Here is a 22,848-nt window from a genome sequence, read left to right on the forward strand (position 1 = left end):
TCAAATTAAGTTCTGAATTTAGAACAATAAATGTGTCAAAGAGGAGGAGACTGGTAGATTAAGGACTCTATTAAACCACAAAATCTTTCTTTTAAAAAAGTACACCTTGTAATTATGTTTGTAGACTTGAAGGCAGCAGAAGGGGGGTGTGGATCAGTACCAGGGCCTGATGCTGAGAACAACTTACCAAAGTGCTGAAATCTGCAACTTACACCCTCTGTACCCTGATCGCTAAGTAGCAGCTACGCGAGCTCTGTAACACTGGCACGTGTGAGGAATGTACTCTCAGTTTAAAATCACGCTTCAGTACTGTACCATGAAGGTCCTGGCTTTTGTTGGGGGAACAGAGTGGCACCCACTTCTCACCAACTTGTGTGGGGCTTTTCTCAAGGGGCTTGGGGAAGGCCAGTGACAGGGCATGGCAACCTCTTGTCCCCAGTGAACAGTGCACTGGCAAGAACTCCCCCACTTCTCTGCACAACCTTTTCCTTTGAGCACTAATCAGCCTCTTCTGCTGTTATTTTGTCAGGCAAAATAAAGCCAACATGATACTTTTCAGTAGAAGAATTAGGTTGCTGCACCAAAAAGCTCTCAGTCCAAAATGCATGCCTATCCATCTAATTGGGAGAGACACCCTCCTGCGCAGCCCATAATGGATGGGGTGTTTGATAGCATATTTGTTTAAATTTTTATTACAGAACACCCTTGAGCTGAAACATTGCTATCAGATCAGTTCATTTTCTCAGAGAAGATGCAAGATTGATGCATGTAATTAAAATCAGAGTGCAGAAGTTCCTCTGCTATTGGAGCGTCATCTTCAGGGGAACTTCCACTATGAAACAGCTCTGCTTGGGTTGTGGTGGTGCTATTATTTTTGGACCAAGACAAGGCTCTTCAGATGTTCAAATCTCAATATATGAGATAGTTAAATCATGAGACATCAGCCCCACTAGGTCAGAGATACTGGACCCAGACACAAACTGTCAGTATGCACATAATTCCTATTACCCGAGTGTCCTGGCTCAGGGGTTCTGTCCTCTCTTCTGTTATTTCTGCAGTTGAAAAATGAGAAGGAAAAAAAAAAAAGCTGAATTCAGCCAAATTAAAAACTTATTACTGTAATGGGCAAGCTTTGGATATATGCAAAAGACCAAAATATTCTTTTAAACATTTACAGTACAAATTGCCCTTTGGAGAGAGTTTGCTCATTACATGTATTTTTTGTTCTCTACTTTAGTATGAAGTTGCCCTAAGAAAAACCTTCCTGAAGGTAAACGTTTGCACTGCTGCAAAACTGAGTAATGGATCCTGTCTACTGTCACGCAGAAATGAAGATGTCGTGCCATATGGCTGAGAATTCTGTTCCCACAACAGCAGCAACAAAATCAGTCTTACAAATCCAGCCACAGTGTAAATTAATAACAGTGAGGCATGAAAAAAAAATTTAGTAGGAAAAAAAAAATTGAGCAGGAAGAGATCTGCTGCATCTTACAAGCAAAAAAGCTCTCAGTAATCATCAGCTATGTGCTATGTTCCTCACAAAACGTTGTTCCTGTGACCAGGAAAGGTGAAATCTTCCTTGGCTCACATGTCCTTTAGAGCCTATCTTCTGTCTTTAGTGCCACTTAAGTTTTCATGATGTGCAAGCACAAATTACAGTCTTTGCAACTTAAATCTGTGTATTAGAAAGAACAGCTGCATGCAGCTGCCTTTGGAAGGGGAAGGTTGTGTTGTCATCAACTGCTTTTCTAAGCACCTCTCTCTCTGAGATGCCAGGAGTGGGCTGATTCAGCACATTTTCCCAGGCATCCCAGCACTGCAGTGAACTTGCAGCCAACACAAAGAGATCTTTTAACATAGAGAAGTTTTCAATTTAATATGCATATTAAAAATGATAAACCAGGAGAGCTGAATAGAATTCCTAGGTGCCAGTCTGAAAGATAAGTGCCTACACAGGAAAAAGAAAAAAAAAACCAAACCAAAACATAGATGCTGTCCTATCTCATTGCATCTCTGAAACATAGTATTTACAAATGAACTATTCATGCTCTTGTTAGTCACTCTTTTTATACAGTCAGATAAGCACTTCAAAAATGTCTCGTTTTCTGGCCTCTAATATTTGCCTTGGAGATACTATAGCTCTGAAATACTTATTTCCTGACTATGGAAAGAGAGCCTAGGGTAACTAGCTCAAAGGAAGATGTCTGCAGCTTACGAATCTAATTTCTGGGGACAGATCCCACCTAGGTGTTAAACAAAACAATGGAGAATATAAACATTTTTTAGTTTGGTATTTTTACAGTTAGAAAAAGTGTCCTGGTTATTAAAAAAAAAAAAAAATCTGAAAACCACATAGCAGCATTGCAGCAACACTTCATCTGCACGTGATGGAATTCCTTTTGCCCCCACAATAACTGATACCTCTTAAACTAGGATTTAAAGTCTTTGGAAAAGGGGGTGGGGGGCGTGGGGGGTGGGGGGGTGGGTGTGGAGACAGCATCCCTTACCAACAATTTGAGAGTCTCATAAGCTAGATTTATTTGAGTTAGGAAAAAAGCCACGTGAATGAAAGACTGGCATGATTCACCTGACTTTTATGTGGAAATAGGCAATCATTTGATCAAATACAGTAACCTTTCTGAATCCCAGCCCAGGTGAAATGGAAGTCCAGGGGACAGCTCATATGACTACAAGCCAGAATAGTCAGAGTATAACTCTGGCCCTGTAAAAACAGGTAGCAAACCCATTCATTTTTCTTCCCTAGAGATGACATTTTGCATGTTGAAGGATTATTTTTATCATGAGCGATTCAGGACCATTATGCTTCTCTGTACATATTTGCCATGTGTGACTGCTGCCTAACCCACAAATGAAGTTTCATGCATCAATAAATCAGAGAACAGACAGATGACACAATAGTAACTGCCACTGATAATCCATGTCCCTGATTTGAGTGCAAACAAGAGGAGGGAAAGTTAAGGGTTACCCAGATCCTCCTTCTTGAATACTGGAGTGACTTTCTTCCTGTCCTCAGGATCCTCCTCTGATTCCCATGACCTTCCAAAGATAATCAAGAGTGGCCTTGCAGTGACATCAACCAGGTCCCACAGCACTTCACCTCTGCTCTCAGGGACCTGGGATTCCTGAAGGGCAGTCTTACCAGTAAAGACTGAGATGAAGAAAGGGTTCAGTACCTCAGACTTTTCTGTGTCCTTTGTCACCAGATCCTCTTCAGCCGTGGGCGCGTGTTTTCCCCAGTCTTCCTTTTGCTACTGATGTACTTGTCAAAGTCCTTGTCGTCTTTCATATCCCTCCCCAGGCTTTGGCTTTCCTAACCCTAACCCTCCACAATGAGGCAGCATCTCTGTATTCTTCCTGGGCCATGAACAGGCCAAAGTCTGCTCTGCTGAAGCCCAGGGGTGTGATCCTGCTTTTTGGCTTGGTCCTTTCCTCTTGGGATCCTGAGCTCCACCATCTCAGAGTTGCTGCAGCCCCCAACTTTCACATCCCTTACCCTTTCTTCCTTCTTCTTTATGAGTAGGAGGTCCAGCAGGATCTCTGCTCCTTGATCACCTGTGTTAGGAAATGGTCATCAGTGCACCCCAAGAAATTTTCCCTTGACAGTTAGCACAACCCTGAGCCAATGCATTATCTCGCACAATGCCGTGAAAAAATCTTTTGCCAAGAGAAGTATGACAGATGAGTAGGGAAGGACCTTTTAAACACAGATGCTTTGGCTGATTTTGTGGAATACCTCTGAAAGTGTTTTGGTGAGCAGTTGTGAGGAGCCTAATGAACGGCTGCGACACACAGACAGGCACACAGGAAGAAAAACTGTCCAGATGCATTTCTGTCTCTCCAGTCCCAGCAGCCCCTCTGGAATGGAAAGCATAGCTCTGACCTACTTGCTTTCAGCAGGCTGTAATTGCAGCGCCTATCAATTTTCTATAAAAATACAGATGTGAACAAATGGAAAACCTGAGTGGCTGAAACATGAGCGGAATAAGAATGTTATTTCATCCCCTAAATCCAAGTTCCCGTAAAGATAATGAAAAGTAAGACTAGTCGAAATGGCAGTAAAACATCAAAGTAACAGTTGACTTTATTATAAAATATGAGCCAGGCTTTGTACACAAACAAGATACACTATGTTAACCATCTGTCTGCTGCCTACACTTGCGTTTTTTCCTCCCCAAAACATCTGCTTGCTTACTGAGGAAGGAAAATTAGTGATCGCTTTAGTGAAAGAGAATTGTTTTTGGTTTTGAACTCTACTATCAGATCAGTTCATTTTCTTGGAGAAGATGCGAAATTTCCTAAAATGCCACGCTGGTTTATCCACTTTTCTTCTAAACTTGCTTTCCCAGGCATAGACTCACATGTGGTTTTGGTTGGCTGCTTCCATTCACATGTTCAGAGATCATCAGCATTTGAACATAAAAAAACCCCAAACCACACCTAGCTTTTTTAATTAAAAGTTCTGTAAGCTTATCAACGTTGTTGCTCACTTTATTATTTATGAGATCTCCCGTGCCTTAGAAATTACTACCAAGTAGACAAAACTGGTACACTTTCCATTTCTTTGCCCGAAGCAATGCTCCCATTGAAAGCTTCTTGGAAAGTTTGACTTAAACAACTTTATGAATAGTACAATGTCATTATACAAAACTAAGTTACATTTCTTAAAGGCTGGTTACAAACATTCGCAAATGAGGTCTCTTCATGACGCTGTTGATTTTAGGGCTCTTCATGGTTCAATATAAACCAAACCAGGAAGGCATAATCATGCCTTTCAAAGCTATTTGAACAATACATTAGCATACATACTGCAGCTTAAGCCTGTCAGCTTTGTCTGCAGTTGCTGCACTTACTTGTTAGTTTTTAACCCAGTTGCAAAGGAAAGACGAGTGATAAATTAAGATTATAGCACATCTGTTTCCACAGAGATTGGATAAAATATGGCAGTTTAGTTAATGCAGTAAACAGCTTAAATGTTGAGAGCAATTTTTTCTTAAAATACGTTGCCTGAATAGCTGATATAGACAGATGCTTAAGAAAATGAGTTGTTTTTTTCTAGTTTCTAAAAGTAGTAGTTGTACCTTTCTCAAACAATATGTACCTAGCAAAAGAATTAGATTAAGTGATGTGATTAAACCCAAGATATTTCACACCCATCTACCCTCCCATCTTAGACTGTCAGAAGTGACAAGGCAAAATGAGAAATATTAATACTATAATGAAGCACTTCTAAAAGTCCAGTCCTGCAGACTACCCTTCCAGAAAGAAGTGCCTCAAGAAGCAACATAGATGACGATATGGCATGATTTCAGTTATTTGATACATACAATATATACACTGGAGACAACTGTGTATAATGGGACAGGGTTATGCCAATGATCGTTTAAACAAACATTTATCTATGATAAAATAAAATAAAAATTAAAAAAAAAAAAAAATCACAGCTGGCTCCTAAGCCAGCTGCCTTGGCACCTCCGTGGAGCTCACTCCCTGTCATGGCTGGTCTCTCCTCGCAGGAGAGGCACCACCAGCCCCTCAAGGCTCCCACCCCATCAGCCACTCGCAGGCCTCGTCCTCCCCACCATGTGGCAAGGCAGGGAGAGGGGACGTCCCAGGTTGGGCTCCCCCAGCCCCAATCCAGGACCACTTAATATTCTTCTTCGGCAGCACTTAAAAAGGCAAGCTGTGTCTATCTGGTGGGTATTAGCAGCATAACATAGGTAATTAAGTAATGATCACCTTAGAAATGTGCCTTTATCTTAGAGCAGGAGAAAGAACAGAGACTGAAGGTTGGGACAATTATCTCATCCTTTAGCTCCAGGGAACCAAGCACCAAATAAGCATTCATATCAAAGTCAGTAAATAATGTGGCCAATTACATATTCTCACATCCCCATTGAAGTTTCTTGATTGAAGATTGCAAACATTTATGTTTAGCCTTCAGCTTAGTATTTAGAGTGCCATATAGGAACTGACTTTGCATTAAAAATTTATCCGTGAGTTACTGCTTAATGTCAATACAATCTGTATTCGTGTCTCTGTGAGTGGGGACACCTAAGAAACACTATTTTTCTGTCATCATAAACCATGTTTTATATGTATAAGCACAGGGTCTGTCATGGACTGAATTGCCCTTTTGGTTCCCAAAATCTCTTGATTTGACAGGCTTGGGTAGGCAAATTTAATATATGTGTTAGCACAGCATCTTGATAAACTACTCAATTTAGAATTACAGCAAGGAGTTTCAACATGCACTAAAGAAGTCTTTTTTGCTAGAAATTTCCTGTCCTCCTCCTCCCCCAAGAAGCCCTAAAAGTGTTTTGGGAATAGGCAGGCATCTCTCTCTACCTCCTCGCTCCCGCAGTGCGCAAGAGGCAGAACACAGCTGCTCTGCCAGTCCAAGCACGTGCCTGGAACGACTCCCTTCTTCCCCTTGGTATTTCACCAGTACCATATCATACCGCACATATTTTAGTAAGAGTCAAGGAATAGATTCGCAAACCCACTCTCTCCCTATAACATCTTCAGGAGGCTTAAGCAGATTTAAAACTAATGTAGCTACAAAGGTGTCCGCAAACACCAAATTTCAAGAAAATTAGGTTGCCAGTGAGTAATTAAGGACATTATAGGTCAGATTCTTACCTTTGTTGTTGGCAGCACACAAGAAAATAACATAAGCTCTAAATTCAATCTGATTTTTTTTTCTTTTTTTTTAATGTAAATCAAGCACTTTTGATAGGACATCAGAAGGACAGACTTTTCAGAGATGCTCTTTTTATAAGGACTCTAAAAAGCAGAGCTGCACTCTAGCTGTGGGTCCTGGCTATTCACTTGCAGGCATTAAGGACTTCCCATCTGTGGCTGCCAATTTCCTATAACCCACCAACCTAAGAGCACTGGATTTCATAATGAGGAGTTAATTTCTGAGGTCTTTACTTCTCAACCACAAACCTTTACATAGAGATATTAAAAAAACCCACCAAGAACTATACTGACAAGATTATTCAATCAGCACTGTAGGGCCCAGAGTCTAAAACCGTGGTTCTCAAAGACTCTGCCTATGCCAGAAGGCAGCCAGCATCTACAAATTAAGATTCATTACAAATTTTTCCACATGCTTTACATTCTGCCTTTGGGCATTGGCAAGAGTTTCTCACAATAGCCGTGAATAGGCAGAAATCTCATATTCAGACTTGTGGTGGCCCACAAGCATTCCTCAACGCATCTCATTTGTAGGTCAGACTCCATAAGCACTTGAAGAGCCTTGCCATCACATCTGAGCCTTTACAAAAACACTCCCCCTTCCCGGCACAGGCACATCTAACTCCAGACAGCCAACGCGAGCCAAAGGCAACATCACCTTTTTGTTTGGTTTCTCAAGCAATTCAGGTACTGAAGCTCTCTGAAAGGTGACAACTCAGGTTTCTCTCCATTTTCCATCCAGATGAGTTAATCCCACATGTATTTCACATATGTATTTCATAGCCATGGTATATTTTCCTCAACAGGACTTCATATGACAGTATCGACATATTTGTATAAGGGGAAAAGAAAGAAGAAAAAAAAAGAGCCTAAGCAGTGTAATACTAATCCTGCTTCTGGTATGCTTCAGCCCTCCATCTTTCTACACACCATACCCTATCATCAGTCGAAACACCATACTGTGCCTGTGAATGTTTATACCTGTTAATGATTCCCTTCCGTTCATTGATAGCGTGTGCATACTTGTAACTCTTGGTGTTCTCCCTAGAATTGGTGGTACTTGAAAGCTTTTCTGTTAAGGAATTAATCTCAGAGGCTTTATATTTCCAGTTTTTCCTCTTATGCTGCAAATACTGAAGGATGGAAGTATGACTAATTATGACCTCTATCTAGCTGGGAGATATTTTTAGTCTTATCACAATGACATACTGCAGTCCAGGGTTAGCAATCAATGTCAAAGTATTTACAGGATATTTCACGGATAGGCACTTAATCACTCTGCAAGCAACTAGGTGGAGGCTTAACCAGGTAATTTAAAGACACAAATGACAAAAGTTTAAGATAGACTTTATTTAATTTAACATGATTTTCTACTAGCTACATGGCGCATTTTAACGAACTCCCTTATGCCATTAAATACATATATACCAATACAAACTACATTTAAATGACCAAACAATCCTCACTGTAAACATCAACAACCATCAGGGATGCTCCCCTAACAGAAACAGCTGCTTGGAAGAAAGAGAGAAGTTTGTTTCATTTACAAAACAAGACCTAAAAAAATCCCTGTATCAGGTGTGTAGACTGAAGAGTTCAAGCATTCCATAGAAAGAAATTAATTCTATTTCAGCCAGGATTCTACTGCTAGCCACAAAACCGTCAGTTCTTGTCTGCATTTATTTAATGCTTCTGTATGTTAGAAACTCTCTTTACTAGTCTGTCTTATTTTAATTGCTTGCTAGTTTGTATGTCTCATGTACATAATTCGAATCACATGCTTGGGTTACCATCCATGCTAGCTTTTATAACTACGGACTACCGAGGATCACCAAGATGATTATGGGACTGGAGCAACTCTCCTGTGAGGAAAGGCTGAGAGAGCTGGGACTGTTCAGCCTGGAGAAGAGGGTGCAAAGAAGATGGAACCAGGCTCTTTTCAGTGGTGCTCAGTGACAGCACAACAGGCAGTAGGCACAAGCTGAAACAAGGAGGTTCCCTCTGAACATCAGGAAACATTTTTTTCCTGCGAGGGTGACCGAGTGCTGGCACAGGCTGCCCAGAGAGGTTGTGGAGTCTCCATCCTTGGATATGTTTAAAAGCTGTCTGGGCACAGTTCTGGGCAACTGGTCCTACTTGAGCAGGGGGGTTTGAACAAGATGACCTCCAGAGGTCCAGCCTCAACCACTCTCTGAGTCTGTGGAAGTATCTTAAGATTAAAAAGCTTCCTATTTAGACTATCAGAAGGCTTTATGCTACAAATAAGCCTTTGTACACAGTTAAAGGGTAATGAAGTATGAAATCACATTGTTCAATGAAGTGCTTCCTAGAAACAGAGGCAGCCCTTCCTCCAGTTATTTGAATGACTGCACCAGCTTTCTAATGGGTATCCTTCACTTTACCCATCTGGCTTCATAACGCAGGAAACACAGCAGCTTTTCAGGCCTTGTCTTCATTGCTCTTTTTACTCATGGAAGGTCATTGCCTTCCTTTTCACCAGAGAGGAAGATCCTGAACATCAATGTATGGTGAGAGTGTGGCATAACCCAAGAGTGCTGGTTGCCAAAGTTACAAAATTACTGGTATAATTTTCATATACCCATTCGTATTTGGTATGGAGCGCTTAACTCAGATTTATTTTTACCTTTGTACTTGACAGCTGCACCGCTAACCAACCAGAGGCACGCTGTGTCACACACCCGTAATTTTGCCATTAACGATAGCGAGGCAAACACTCCCAGCCGCCTCTCCCTCAACCATTTTAGAAGCAGTAATGGCACAGCTGTAAGTGAACCCAGTCACTTGTCTGGAAATGATTCAGGAGTATGTAAGAGGGGTGGTAATATAAAGAAGCTAAAATGCTTTCAGATTTTGAGAAAATCTTTATAAGCAGGATAAAAAAAATTATAAAAACAGAATAAACACCCCAATTCCTACTACAAACTATACGTTATCAATTTTAGGTCTCAGTATTAAATTGATTGACATAAGCTGTGCTAATATGGAATGAAAGAAAGATTATTTTTCAGTCTAGCACCTGCCTCAGGCAGTTTAGCTTCCAGAACGATAAATTATTGTCATATGAACAGTCCCATGGGGGAGGGAGGCAAGCAAAAGCTAGGGGTGAGACAACTGATACAGTCTTCTGCTGCTTTCAGGTCCAAAGCAGTATCAGGCAAAAGCCTGGGGAAGCCAGCTGCATTGTACAATATGCAGCTGCACAAAATTTACTAATTTGAGGGTCTCCTTTTCAGCTGGGCCCCACACCATCAAACAACCTTTGGGTGGAAAAACTTCCTTTGCAAATGCCCCCCGAGCCCTGCCAGAGCTTAACACTCTATCTCCAATTTGTGACCAAGATGCAGCTTGAAATACCTTCCTTTGAAACAGCAAGGGGAAAATAACAGCAACATGCACACAGAGCTGATATTTTCCAAAAGCCTTACAATTAAATGATTCCATTTTAAGTCACAAGCATCCTTACAGTTCCTCCTACTCTCCTCCCTGGTTGCCCAACAACAAGCCAAGTCCTTGAAGTCCACTCAGTAAACAATTGCTGAGAAAAGGTTCATCAGATTGCAATTCTGCTCTGCTCTTGGGAAATTCAGTATCAGCTTAGCCTCATGGGTTGCCAGATTCGCCGGTTGTGAGCTGCAGCTCTCATTTAAATAGAGAAAGATACCAAAATTGAAAAGAGTCAACAGAAAAGGCAACTCCCCATTCACTTTAGTGCAAACTGAGAAATTTCACTGAAGTACCTGTACTGCAAATATCCACATTTGAAATGGAAAGGAGCCAAAACCCAGAACTCTTCGACTGTCAGGGGAGGTTTAAGAGGCGTTAGACCTGATTGCTACAGTACTGTAAGTTAGATTCAGAGACAGTCTTCTGGCTTTCACTCCATCAAAAGTTCACCGCTGTAAGTACTCCCAGGTGGCTTCAGTTTTAAGAACATCAGACTCAGAGAAGGGGAGCTATTCTTACCAACTCCTTATTTCCAGACAGAGGGGTTTTTTTTCAGAAAATTGCAATATTCCTAAAACACATGATTTGATATCAAATCCCAACCCCTACCTATAAATCCAACATGATTTGATCTTAGTACGGTCTATTTATTTTGTCTCTATTACTGGTAAAGCCTGAAAGGAATCAGTTTTTGCCCTGCAACAGTAGATAATCTCTGAAGGCCCCAACGGTATATCATCTACTTCTGTAACTATATCCTATGAGAGACCAAGCAGCTACCAAAAACCGAGCCCTCTTGTATATTAGTGAGCCTTACAAATCATTAGTACTGGCATCTGAAGCTACAAAGTACCTAAAACCGTAGTGACAAACAACATGAATTTACTGCAGTTGGAGCCAATTATTTTCAGCTTTGACTCTAGTGTTTTAGATAAGGTACATAGCAGACACCGCTTCCTCACCTTCTCTCTCTCCTGAAGATAAAGGGGAGAATCGTTGCCACACAGACACAACTGCTCTTCCAGCCATTGCACTCCCTTCCCGATCCTGATCCCCTTCTCCTTCCAGATTGGGCTGCTCCCCTCTGCCTTCCCCAGTCCCTCAGGCCCCAAGACTATCACCCTTCCCATCCTACGGCAAGGCACTGACCTGTTTTAGCACCGCCATCAGCCCCATCCCCAAGGAGAGCTGCTTGCACACAGACCAGAGCAAACCTCAGAGCAAAGAAAGAGCAAAATGAGCCAGCAAGGGGCTGATTGCTGCTTCCCCGGGCACAGCGGGGAGGTGGCTGAGCCCTCGCAGCTGGGGCTCAGGCCAGCTGCCCCCATGCTGGGACAGCCGCACGCAGAGCTTGTATGAACCACGACGACTCTTGTCTGCTTGCAGTACTGGTCTCGCCTTTGCTCACCCCTACCAAACTTTTGTCTCCTGTGTGTTCCTGGCACAACTTCACTGTTTTCTGGGGGAAGTGAGAAGCTGGTGGCTGAGCTGCAGAGTAAAGCTGGATCCCTGCAGTGTCTAAAGCAGATGGGAGATGTACGATGCAGCCCTGCTTTGATGTCTTGGAAAGCTTATCTTGGTTCAAAACTCACGTTAGATCATGCCTCAGAGAAAGCAAGCCTTCTGCCTTTCTCAGCAAGCATCAGATGATTTTTCCGCTGTGCTGGCATTGCAATGTCCCTGAGCTGTGTGTCAAGGGTACTCGACCAGGGATGCTCATCGTAACACTGCTTCAGCTGGTCAGACCTGACCCTTAATTTTGAGACGTTTGGTGCTGGATTTGATTACCTTGTATTTGATCTGTGATCTTTATTCACCCGAGGGTTGCTTAAACATGCTTCTGTTGGTGAGGATAAAAGACATCACTGAAGATAAAGAGGTTGTCCCTCATGGATTATAAATTTAACTTAGCAACTCTAAGTTCCGCTGATCTAGATTCATTGAGTGTAGTCTAATCAAGTCAAAATTGTTACCTTGGGGGTACGAATGATACACGTATAACATAAAGATACCATTTCATTTTTCATTTGAAGTATATAAATGTAAATTGTACATTTATGTTTGTGAAGAGATGAATAAAAATTACAGAGATAATCTGAAACAAGTTCCAAGCAAATACGTGTCACACCTATCATCATGTAAACTATATATATGACATACATTGCAGAAGAATATTTGCATTACCATATTTTCACATCCACTTTTAGGGTAATCTGCACAGAAGCAGAGAGCAAGGAGACCAGCTGTGTGTTTGAAAGGAGCTTACTTCTTCCTTGCTCAGAGCAAGGCAGTGCTTGGAGCTTCAGCATGGCCGTGGGGGCACGCAGCCATGGTTCATGCCACAAGGTCCACGTCCCCAAGCCTGCACCCAGCAGGCCAGAGCAGGGTCGGTCTGAGGAAAGCGGAGAGCCAGAGTTGTTACACAGGAACCTGGAAATGGGAAAGGAGCCTGGACATGTGCAGAGCAGGCACTGACATCTCAGGAGTCAAAAGCAAACCCCAAAGAACCGAAGTGTGGTAGAGGCTGTGCAAGGGAGGACCTCAAAGAGAGACTCACTGCAGCCAGGTCTGCAGTGCAAATATTACCAGGAACACCAGCACCCCACCAGCAGCAGAGCAATGGTCTATTAGTTAGTTAGTCACATTACGGTTAGGTGATCTCAGAGGTCCCAGCATCACTGCTCCTTGCTTTCACAGTGCCTGCTGTGCCCAGACAGGCATACTACTTCTCTGTGAGGCTCTGGCAATGAAGTGGGAGGAAGGTCACCTCTTGTATTCCCTTAGCTCAGCAATGCAAAAATGCCAGAGAGCAGTGGTTAGTCACACTGCTGGCAGAAATCAGCTGTGTTTCAATACTTAACACATTGCATTTTTAGTTTTTTGGGTTTTTTTACCATTATGGGTACAGGCAAGAGTCCCATGTGACTTTTAAAAATTATTTTGAAGTCTGCAAGCCTTGTGCAACCTCTCTAGCATAGCTTTGCCCTGCTAGAAGGTGTCAGAAAAACGGCATACAACCAAATTAAATTAAGAGATAAAGCAATAGCTGCGTGTTACCCAAAGTCCTCAGGTGCTCCTGTTGTATTGCTAACATTGCCTCCACCAGGAAGCCAGATGTGATGCTTTCTGAAGCAACCCAAACATAAGCTAGTTAAATTAGGTTAGTCTAATCCCAGGATTTTCATATGGGTTCATGATATACATACATACACTTGTGAAAAAATGGTTTGGAGCAAAGTTCTTGTTTTGACTGTCTGGTTAGTGCTTGCTCTACTTAATAATAGTCATAGAAGACCCAGGACCACTGGTAATGCTTAAAATAAGAGTCCTGCTTGCTCAGTGAGCATCAGAGCTAAGCCAATACCCTGCTTGGAGAAGCTATGTCTTCATTTGGCTCCTTACTGATAAGACGTATAACACACACTCTGCTTAGTCGAGATGCCTCCTGACCCCTGTCAATAAGCTATCGTAAATAGGATAAGAGTATTGCTGTTTCTTCATTGAAACGACTAACACAGCAGTAGTATTTTTCTGCAATGGCTACAGATAGAAGATTCTCGTTACTCCTGGGTTTTGGTTTATGGATGCTGCGGTTGGGTAGTGGAGAGTTTTCAGCTCTACTTTGGAAACCATTTTACCATTCCCTAGGATACCTTTGCCATGAAGATGTACAAATATTTATGAAGTATCAGTAATAGCTCTGCTGATGCTAACATGCTAACAGGATTGTCAGAGAGCTGCTGTGCATGCCAGTCACTTCCCTCTTCCATATATTTTTATACTGATGGGAGGGCAAAATGTAGTACAAATAAATGATGTCTCTCTTAGGCTGGCACAACCAGTGACACTGCCTATACAGAATGAGTTGTGAGAAAATACCTTTAAAATCAGATATAGCTGAAGGTTATCTATTTTGACTGTGAATTACTTAATTTATGGTTCTGCGGAAGTCACTGCTATGCATAAGGGCAATAGCCGTGGGAAGTGGGATGAATGAGCAGAACGTGAGCTATAAAAATTAGTAAACTGTTTAAGCCACCATTGGTTCTTTCTCAGGTGAACTGAAGTAGTAAAGAGTCTGATGATCCACAGGGTTGATGCAAATTAACACTTGGGTATGATAAGGCTCTAACTTCTAGGTTTTCTAAATCAGAGACTGCAAATCAGATTTACGGGTAAATATAACTATAAATGTTTCTTCTTTAAATAGTGCTCAGAGATTATGAACGTGATAGCTTTGGAAGACTTGTATAATTATCATAAAAAATAAAAAAAAAGTAATTGCTCTTAAAGCAAGTCAAACTTGTGAAAAATATCCAACATAAGCTTAATTTCAGACAATTTTGTTTCAATTACTGGTATGTATTTAGAAAATATCTCCTCAAATTAAAATTGCTTTAGCCTCTCAGTTCAACTCTAAAACATTTTCCATGGTAGCTTCTCTTCGTATTTTAATTGATTGGTAAATTAACACAAGCTATGACTGAGATAAGGGTGCAAAGTGATGAGATCAGGAGAATTAAAATCTTAGAGCAAATATGCTAGGTTTACTGAATTTTGAAGCTTGCCTTCTTACTTTTAGCATGTCTGGCATCAAAGATTGATTCTGTCCTCATCTCACGGAGAGTTTTAGGAGCAGGCTTGAGCCCTGGGGCTCCATCATGGAGAACATCTAAATTTGCAGTGCAGAGGTGCGGGCCACATTGAACTGTGTTCCCAGGAATGTGCCATAACCACTACCAGGCGGAGGCAAGAGGTGTGGCTCAGTGACAGCTCACCAGCGTGCGTCTGCTGCTCCCGCCTTTCACCCGCCTGTGCTGCCACGCTCGATGCAGAGCCTGTGGAGAGCCAGGGAGACACACATCTGCAGCCTGGGCTGCTGCGAGGTGGCAGGAGGGCTGCAATTCGGCCCACGGGAGCCCAGCCGACTTCCCGACTTCCAGTGTGACTTCCCATGACACGTCCGCCTGCTGCCTGACGAGACGCTGTCCTGGGGAGAGCAGCTGAGGCAATCGGGGCGTCTCTCTTGGTTGTGTGGGGGACTCGGGTTCTTTCGTTTGCTTGGGTTTTTATTTATTTTGCAAAATGAATCATATCCAGGGAAGTTTTGATGCGCCTGTTAATTTTCTTCTCCTGAACATGGTAAGGGAGTGTCTCTCCAAGGTATAAAGAAGATGATATAAAAACAGGTTAAGTCAGAAATTTGGAACAGGCCATTTGCTGGATAGCACAGTACTGTGTACTGCAGTACTTCACTGAGAAACTCAAGGAAAGGCAGATAGGATTGGGTTTCTTTTTCTCCTGTAATGTCTTCTGTTTATCATCATTGACGTTCACATGGACTGGTACTGTTTTGTATTAATTATTGTTACAGTACCTCACATTACTGATTATTTCTGTAACTTGCAGATAATTGCACTTCCTACCGCAGTATGATCTTCCTTCAGCCAACAGATATGTCAGATATGAAACTTGTAACAGCTGTTTTTAGCTTTTGTTCACTTAAGATTACAGGTGTCAGAGTTGTCTAGGAAGCAGCTCCCAACTTGGATCCATATGGGAGCATTGTTACTACCATGGCACTGGGGAAGAAGTCCAAGTTTAGGCTCTGGCTCCATAATTTAATAAAACCACTCCTAGTTGCAAATCCCCCTCCCACTTTTGTTACCTCTGTAAATGGGATTTAGGCAACAGTGAGATTTAAGTTGTATTACCTTTTCAAAGGCAAAGAGTGAATGAGGCAGGTTCCTTTCTGCAAAGGTGATCGGTCATTAACTTGGGTTTGGGTGCTCTAGCTTTTGCAGCTGCTCTGAGCGCATGATGGTGATGAATAAACTCGTAAATATCAGTGCAGCAAGTTGTGTCCTTTAGAATCTAGTTACAGCTATGCATCAAAACTGTCTCGCCTGTAAACCTGGTCTGTAACCTGCTTTGTTGTCGAAGGACCACAAAAGGTGTGCCTAGGTGTCTTGGTAGCAGCAGTAATGCTCTGCTGGGTTTTGTTTGCCGCAAGCAAGAAAGCCACCAGATTTAAGTTTTGGATTGTGTTCCCACAGCCTAGTTATTAATCGTTTTTTACCATACTACTGTTTCCTGAACAACAAAAGAAAATCCAAGCCTCAGCCCCAAATCCTGCTTTTATTTTCTTTCTGTTTTCTCATGAAAGAAGGACAAACAAAGCCTGCTTGCTGATTTGGTTTTGGCAGGACTTTGATGGGCTAGGTCCCAACCCTGCACATAACAGACTATGCCTGTATTTCAAGGTATAACCCGCCTACCCATTTTCAGAAAGTCAGTTAGGGAATAGGGTAAAAAAATACAACCAGAGAAAACTAGAGGAAAAAACCTCAATAACTTCTAAACTCAGTGAGGAAGTGCTTAATGCAACATGCAGAGAAATGACTCCTTACTCAGTCAGCTAGCTGTCTGTGTGCAAGGAAAGAGAAGAGGATGGAGTTCTGGCTCGATGGGAAGTGGTTGCCACTGGTAGAAAGGCCCCTGGAGGAGGAGGAGGACTTTGGGGCCAGGCCTGCTGCTGGTGAAAGTGCTCGGTAAACCCCAGTTCTTGCACCACATGTAAAGCCCCAATACACAACCATGTGCTGCTCCTCAGTAGTTGTATGTCAATGACAAAGAGAAAAGCAGGGGGACTTGGGAGTCTCGTACACTCAGGACACAGTGACTTACTGGTGCTTGTCTTTGAGCAAAAACCGCACATCTGCTCTGGAACCTTTTCAAAATTAAAACCTAAAATGCTTTTGCTTTCCAACGGTACGTTTAGTGCAATGGATGAGGGAACTTCCTTGTATGTACTTGGTGCGTTAATGTAGGCAGCCATTTGAATGAGAAACAAACATCTTTTAATGCCAACAGCCAGAACTGCCAATCTCCAGTGAGACTGGGGAACGCACGATTCTGTCAATCCTGTTTTGCAACGCAGCCAACTTCTTCCCACACCCCCACCTCTCTGCACTGCCAGTGCGCAGGACATCTGAAATATCACAGCCAAGTCTCACGAGTCAAAATGTATCGTTAATAACACAGAGCATTCTTAGAAGAGACCTAATCCACTGCAATGATGGGAGGGAATAAGATGTGGTAATGCAGATCTAAGGCAATCAAATATCCTTGGATCTTTACAACAAGGATACTGTGATGAGGGGGGAAATTAAAATTTGTTGTAATCAAAATAGGCACTGCAAATATTTACAGTGAATTATTCATAATCACATATCACTCCATGGTCTCACAACAGTTTTTCAAGCAGGCATCTTTTCCCATTGCTTTGTTAATGGACCAGATTTCCAGAAAGCTGCAATTTTGAATTGCTCTGAATTACCTGAAGTGATAACTCTTTCCTTAGCTTATGAATTCATTCTGATGGCCAACCAAATTTATAACCTCTAACTTCTGATACACCTTCTTTTTCTGCAATTCATTCCCCACACTGAACATCTGTAAGCAAGCATACTTTATAAGTGACTTGGAATCAGTATAATTTAGGGGTGAATTTGGGCCTCTTAACAGCTGTGATAAAATAATAATTCTGTTTTATTAAGTGGTGTGTGATTTTTTATTTGTATAACAGGTCTTTAATAAGTACACTAAAAAAGTAATCCTGCATTACAACAGCTGAGATCTCTATTTACTGTAACTACCCAGAAAAACAAGCTTTTGATCACCACCTGTTGACCTGGCTACCGTTAATGGCTCTGCCACATGCAGAGACTCACCAGAGATTTATCTTGGTGTTTTTCAAATTGACCTGAATTTTCATGTCCATAAATAACTGCAAGCACAGACTTATTAATATGAAGGAGTCAGAGCACATTTTATTAAGTTCAGATCTCTAATTGCTAGGCTTACAACCAAGAATTTTATTGTTGGGAATCACTTATGAGTTGTATAGAGTATCTTCAGGTTACAGTTGTTTGTTCCAGAAAGTTGGTGCAAAATTTGCATATTTCTTTAAAAATCCCCCCAGTCCTAGACCTGATTTCATTCCTCTACTTCCTCTGAAGATCCTTCTAAACACTGGCAATACCTGCCATAGAATTAAAGGTTGCAGTAAAGTTATTTTGTAGCTATCATTCTAGTTTACTTTATCTGCTCTGTTCAGACAGTTTTATTTTCCTATCAAAATGTTCTATAACTCTTGGAATCCTAAGGATTTAGTTTGATTTTTTTTTTTAAAAATGTATTATTTTGTATAGCAATTTCTAACCAATGCCAAACCATATTGAAATGCTTTCACAGTTGCATATCACAAATCATGTATGGTGTGGCACAACTTCCTTGAAGTGGTTCTTTGTGACCTGTGTTGAGTCTAGGATGGACTGCAAGAAGTAAAAGTCAAGCCTGTTTTTATCAGAAGGCATGATTAATCACTGAAATAAACAGCAGATTCTCTGTTTTCTTAAGTCCTCAAATGAAAACTGGTAATATACATGGAATAGGGTTAGATGGTTTAATGGCCCTTCCTAATATTAAACTGAGTGACAGCCTCTCCATGAGAGCTCTGTCCTGTTTATCCTTTGGAGTACCCTAAAAGCGAAGCACTGTTATATCTCCCAGTTGACTTTTATTTCACTGAGGAGGTTTAGCAGCCAGCAAACCATGACTTACATGCTGAGAAACCTACCAAAACCCCCCAGGTGCAGACACATGAATTCTGTGTAGTATCTGACTTCAAATTTAAACATGCAGCAGAGCTTGGAAAGCATAAGACTAATTCAGGCTCAGAGTACAAGTGAAGAAATTTCAGGTGAGTTTAAAAAGTCATTTGAACTAATGCTGTTAGCAATTGATCTAAATTACCTCTAATGATTTACTTTTAATCTACTCTGGCCAGAACCAATTTTTGCTGCGAGGGGTTATGGAATGAATAAGCTTTTTTGTTCTGTTTCCTGGCTGAAGGAAACTTTGCTGCAGGATAGATGGAGACTTTTCTAGACCCCTCCTCTCCTTGTCTTTTCCAGTCCACCCCTCAACATGTTTAAGATTTCTGGATTTTCCTTTTTGCTAATGGGGCCTCTAGCGAGGCTGGCGTGACAGCACACATTTCATTTACGTGAGGGGAGAATGAACAAAATATGAAGCTGCTGACTGTTAACTAAGAGATCATTAACACAGGGATTCTTGGTATCTGGACTATTTTAACAGACTCCCTGCTTGATCCTGGGCAAATACTGCCTCTCAGCTTCCTTCTTGGAAGACTGTAGGGGAAATTGCTACACAGCTCTACCTGAACCTTCATTTTGCACTGGTGTCTGGGGTGTTGGTATTTGATCATGGATGTGCTACCAGTAAGGGCAGAGGGAACTTGTTGATGGAAAAGCTGACAGCTGTTTACAGCAAATCCTAATGGTGTGTCCTAGATTAGCAGAAAGGCTTGACACATTGATGTTTAAGTCTTTTCTCATGAAAGTTTCATCACTAGCAGTAGTAAGTCTCTGTATGTCAATAATTTTCTGCTTGATCCCTCTGATTTTCTTCCAAATTAAGTCATATTCTCACTTGCACTGTCACCGAGATGCCAGATGCACAAAGCCATTTAGGTGTATCTATGCTGACTGTCGCACCACTGGCTTTCCAGGCACCCAGGTTTTGCAGCGGAACTCATGAATATGCACTAGGTGAAGTGGCTCCAGCAGAGATGGGTAGGCATGCAGGGAAGGAGTACACGGCAGCTGGTGTGGTGAGCATAGCAGATGCCCAAGTGACCCTGCAGAGCAGGTATAGAAGGGGCACATGTGGCTGAAGCCTCGCTGGGCTGCTTGAGTCACAGATGAGTACCGATGGGAGCCTGGCATCCAGAGCTCAAACCTCTTTCATCCTAGAAGCTGACATCCTCTCTTAGGCTGTGGTCGATCACCTCACCCTTTTGCTTGTGCTACTGAGCTTTGTGTTGGAGTGCAGCAAGGGCCAGCTGCTCCCGAAGGGCAGGGGAGGCAGGAACTGAGGTGACTGATACTTGTAACGCTGGCCCAGGCGATGGGGTGCCAGGGTTGTCCTCACGTGGAGAGGAATCAAGCCCATGTCATAACACTCACCTGGAGGCACCCTCTGCACATCTCCTGGCTGACAGCTTACAGTTTAGTAGAGGAGAGAGGACAGAAAAGAGAGACTGTGCCTCTGCCCTGGTGAAGCTCCTGGTTGTCCATCATGCTCTAGCAAGCCACTGACGAAACGCACAGCGTATTGGGGGACCGGAGCTCCATCTACTTTAAAAGCACTTGAGGTATTTTGCTGACTTTAAAATTGTGCTCCCTTTCCCCTGGCAGCACCACTTCTATAGCAGGGGAGAGGAGCCTTTCTCCACACAGTTACTGTGCTGTTTTCCATGGCAGTGTATGCAGTTTAAGGTATCAGACCCAGAGAACAGAAGAACTGCAGCTGGATCCCTAACCAGATGCAAATGACACAGGGTGTTAAACCAAGAAACATGTTGAGGAAGGCCAAAGATTAAAGCAAACCATAATGCCACCTAGAATTAGATTTTTTTCCTGGTGATTTCATTTCAGATTTTGCAATTTATCTCTTGAATCTTCAGATTAGATGAGCATCACATTTTCTAGGAGGACACATTTTGAATCCTCAAAACTGAGGATAAAAAGCCTGAGACCTCAAATGCCGAAGTGCAAGTCTTACTTTCTTTGCCATAAAAAATATATATTAAATTATTTTTAGACACTTCATATGACCTTGTACAGGATGGTAGGTCCAGAAAGTGGCTTCTGAATATTTAAAGTACCATTAATTACTCGTATGTCACATACTTGTGGATGTGGAAGTCCAGCTGGTAAAACAAGAGACAATAAATGACAATGGGTTTAGCCTGAAGACTGAAACTCATCATGGGACTTAGTATGTGAACCAAAGCAACAGCAAATAGGTCAGCATACTTTCAACAGAGTTTGGGCTTTGTAAGTCAAATTTAAAAGAAACTTTTTGAACAAGTGGGCATTTATAGCACATGGAGCTTTAATTGTAAGCTCCTGTTGTCCCTGAGTGTGTTAATTGTTCATGTCTTTTTTCAGTATCATAGTTTCCTCATCTCACCCCCAGGTTCTCAAAAGGAATCTTATTTTTTAGACAGCATCCACTCTCAGGTAACTAAGCTGTCCTGTAGCTACAGGTCACCTTGTGGATTTATTAGGGATGAATCAATTAATTGTATCTTTGGGAGGGAAAACTGGCATAGAAATAAGGTAAGAGAGTAGACAGCTGTAGTGGTGAATAAATACTACACTAGAGAAATTTGTTCTCTCTCCTCCTCCGCAGAGTTCCCATGTAAGCTGACAAAGCGCATGTCAAACTGCCCACAGCTAAGTGTACCTCTATTCCTTAGGCTGATATGTAAGTGAAAAATACGATGGCAGAATTCTAAGTTTCAGTAACTTCCATCTACTACAAAGACTGCGAATGAAAGCCATAAATTAGCCCCTACCATGCAGCCCTGCTCACACTGCCTCAGTTTGTACTTCACTGACCGCGACCATTTGTACTATCTCTTCACGTGGGACACGCACCCTTGGCGCTCTTCCCTGACCGGCCAGGATACATCCCGTCTCTGTGGAATAAGACACCTGCTCTAGCTCAGGAGTTTTCCGCTGTTCTCTGCCTCCTGGCTCTGTTACCTCCAGCTGTAAGTAAGAAAATACCCTCTATGCGTGCAGGGCACTCAGCAGTCAACCCAGCCCATAGGGAGGAAAAAGCTGCTATCCAGAATAATGAAAAGACAGAGGGAAAACCAGGAAGGATTTGGGGAGCTTGAAAGGAATGGGTGGCAGGTTTCTGCCATAAGGACAATAGGTGTGGCGGGAGTGAGGATGAGGGAAACAGGGAAGAAGTGGGAAGAAGCGTGGTGACCCACTCAGGGTTCGCCACTGCTATTTGCCCTCCACAAGCCCTGCGTAAAAAGCGGTGTATGATCATATGTTTTCTTGGTTTATTCTACAAAGGCCACTAGGCAGCCCTAATTAGGATAGTTATCAGTTCCTGAGGGCCTGATCATCATAACTGGTCTGCAAGACTCCATGAAAATCAAACCCATTATTTATTGTACAAATAGATGTGAAGATAGGTACACATATTTTCTCACGAGTAGCTGTTGGCCCAATAATGACTCTCTCCAGCTGTGTTACACAGTATTTCCTTAACATAACTTAATAATAGTACATTAAGGATGAAACTGATCTTGTATGATTACAGACACAAGTAAGAAGCATACACTTGTGATTTTACCTTCCCTTCTGGGTCCTACCAGTACATGAACTATTCCCAGAGTCTCTGTTAATTCAGAATGACCTACTTATCTGAGACAGCTCTGGCTGAAATGAATCAGGTAAAATGAGAATGGATTTCATTACTGACCTAAAAGAATTTTTAATGAAATTTTATGAACTTTAAAAAAAGAAAATTTTTATATGATTCTGTACTTCTGGGCTTCTTGTAGACAATAATTAAATGTAGAAAAAATGATATTTCTGTATTATTCTAGATCCAGGTGAAATAAAGACACACAAGCAATCTCGATCATAAGTCTGTCCATATAATTTTTCCAGGCAAAAATCATCAGGGATAAGCTTTAGAGATATTGTCTCCAAAGAAATAAAGAAAATAATTCATTACTGTTTTGAATAAAAAGTGGAAATGTTTAAT

This window comes from Gavia stellata, chromosome 2, assembly GCF_030936135.1.
Source record: "Gavia stellata isolate bGavSte3 chromosome 2, bGavSte3.hap2, whole genome shotgun sequence".
NCBI classification, from domain to species: Eukaryota; Metazoa; Chordata; class Aves; order Gaviiformes; family Gaviidae; genus Gavia; species Gavia stellata.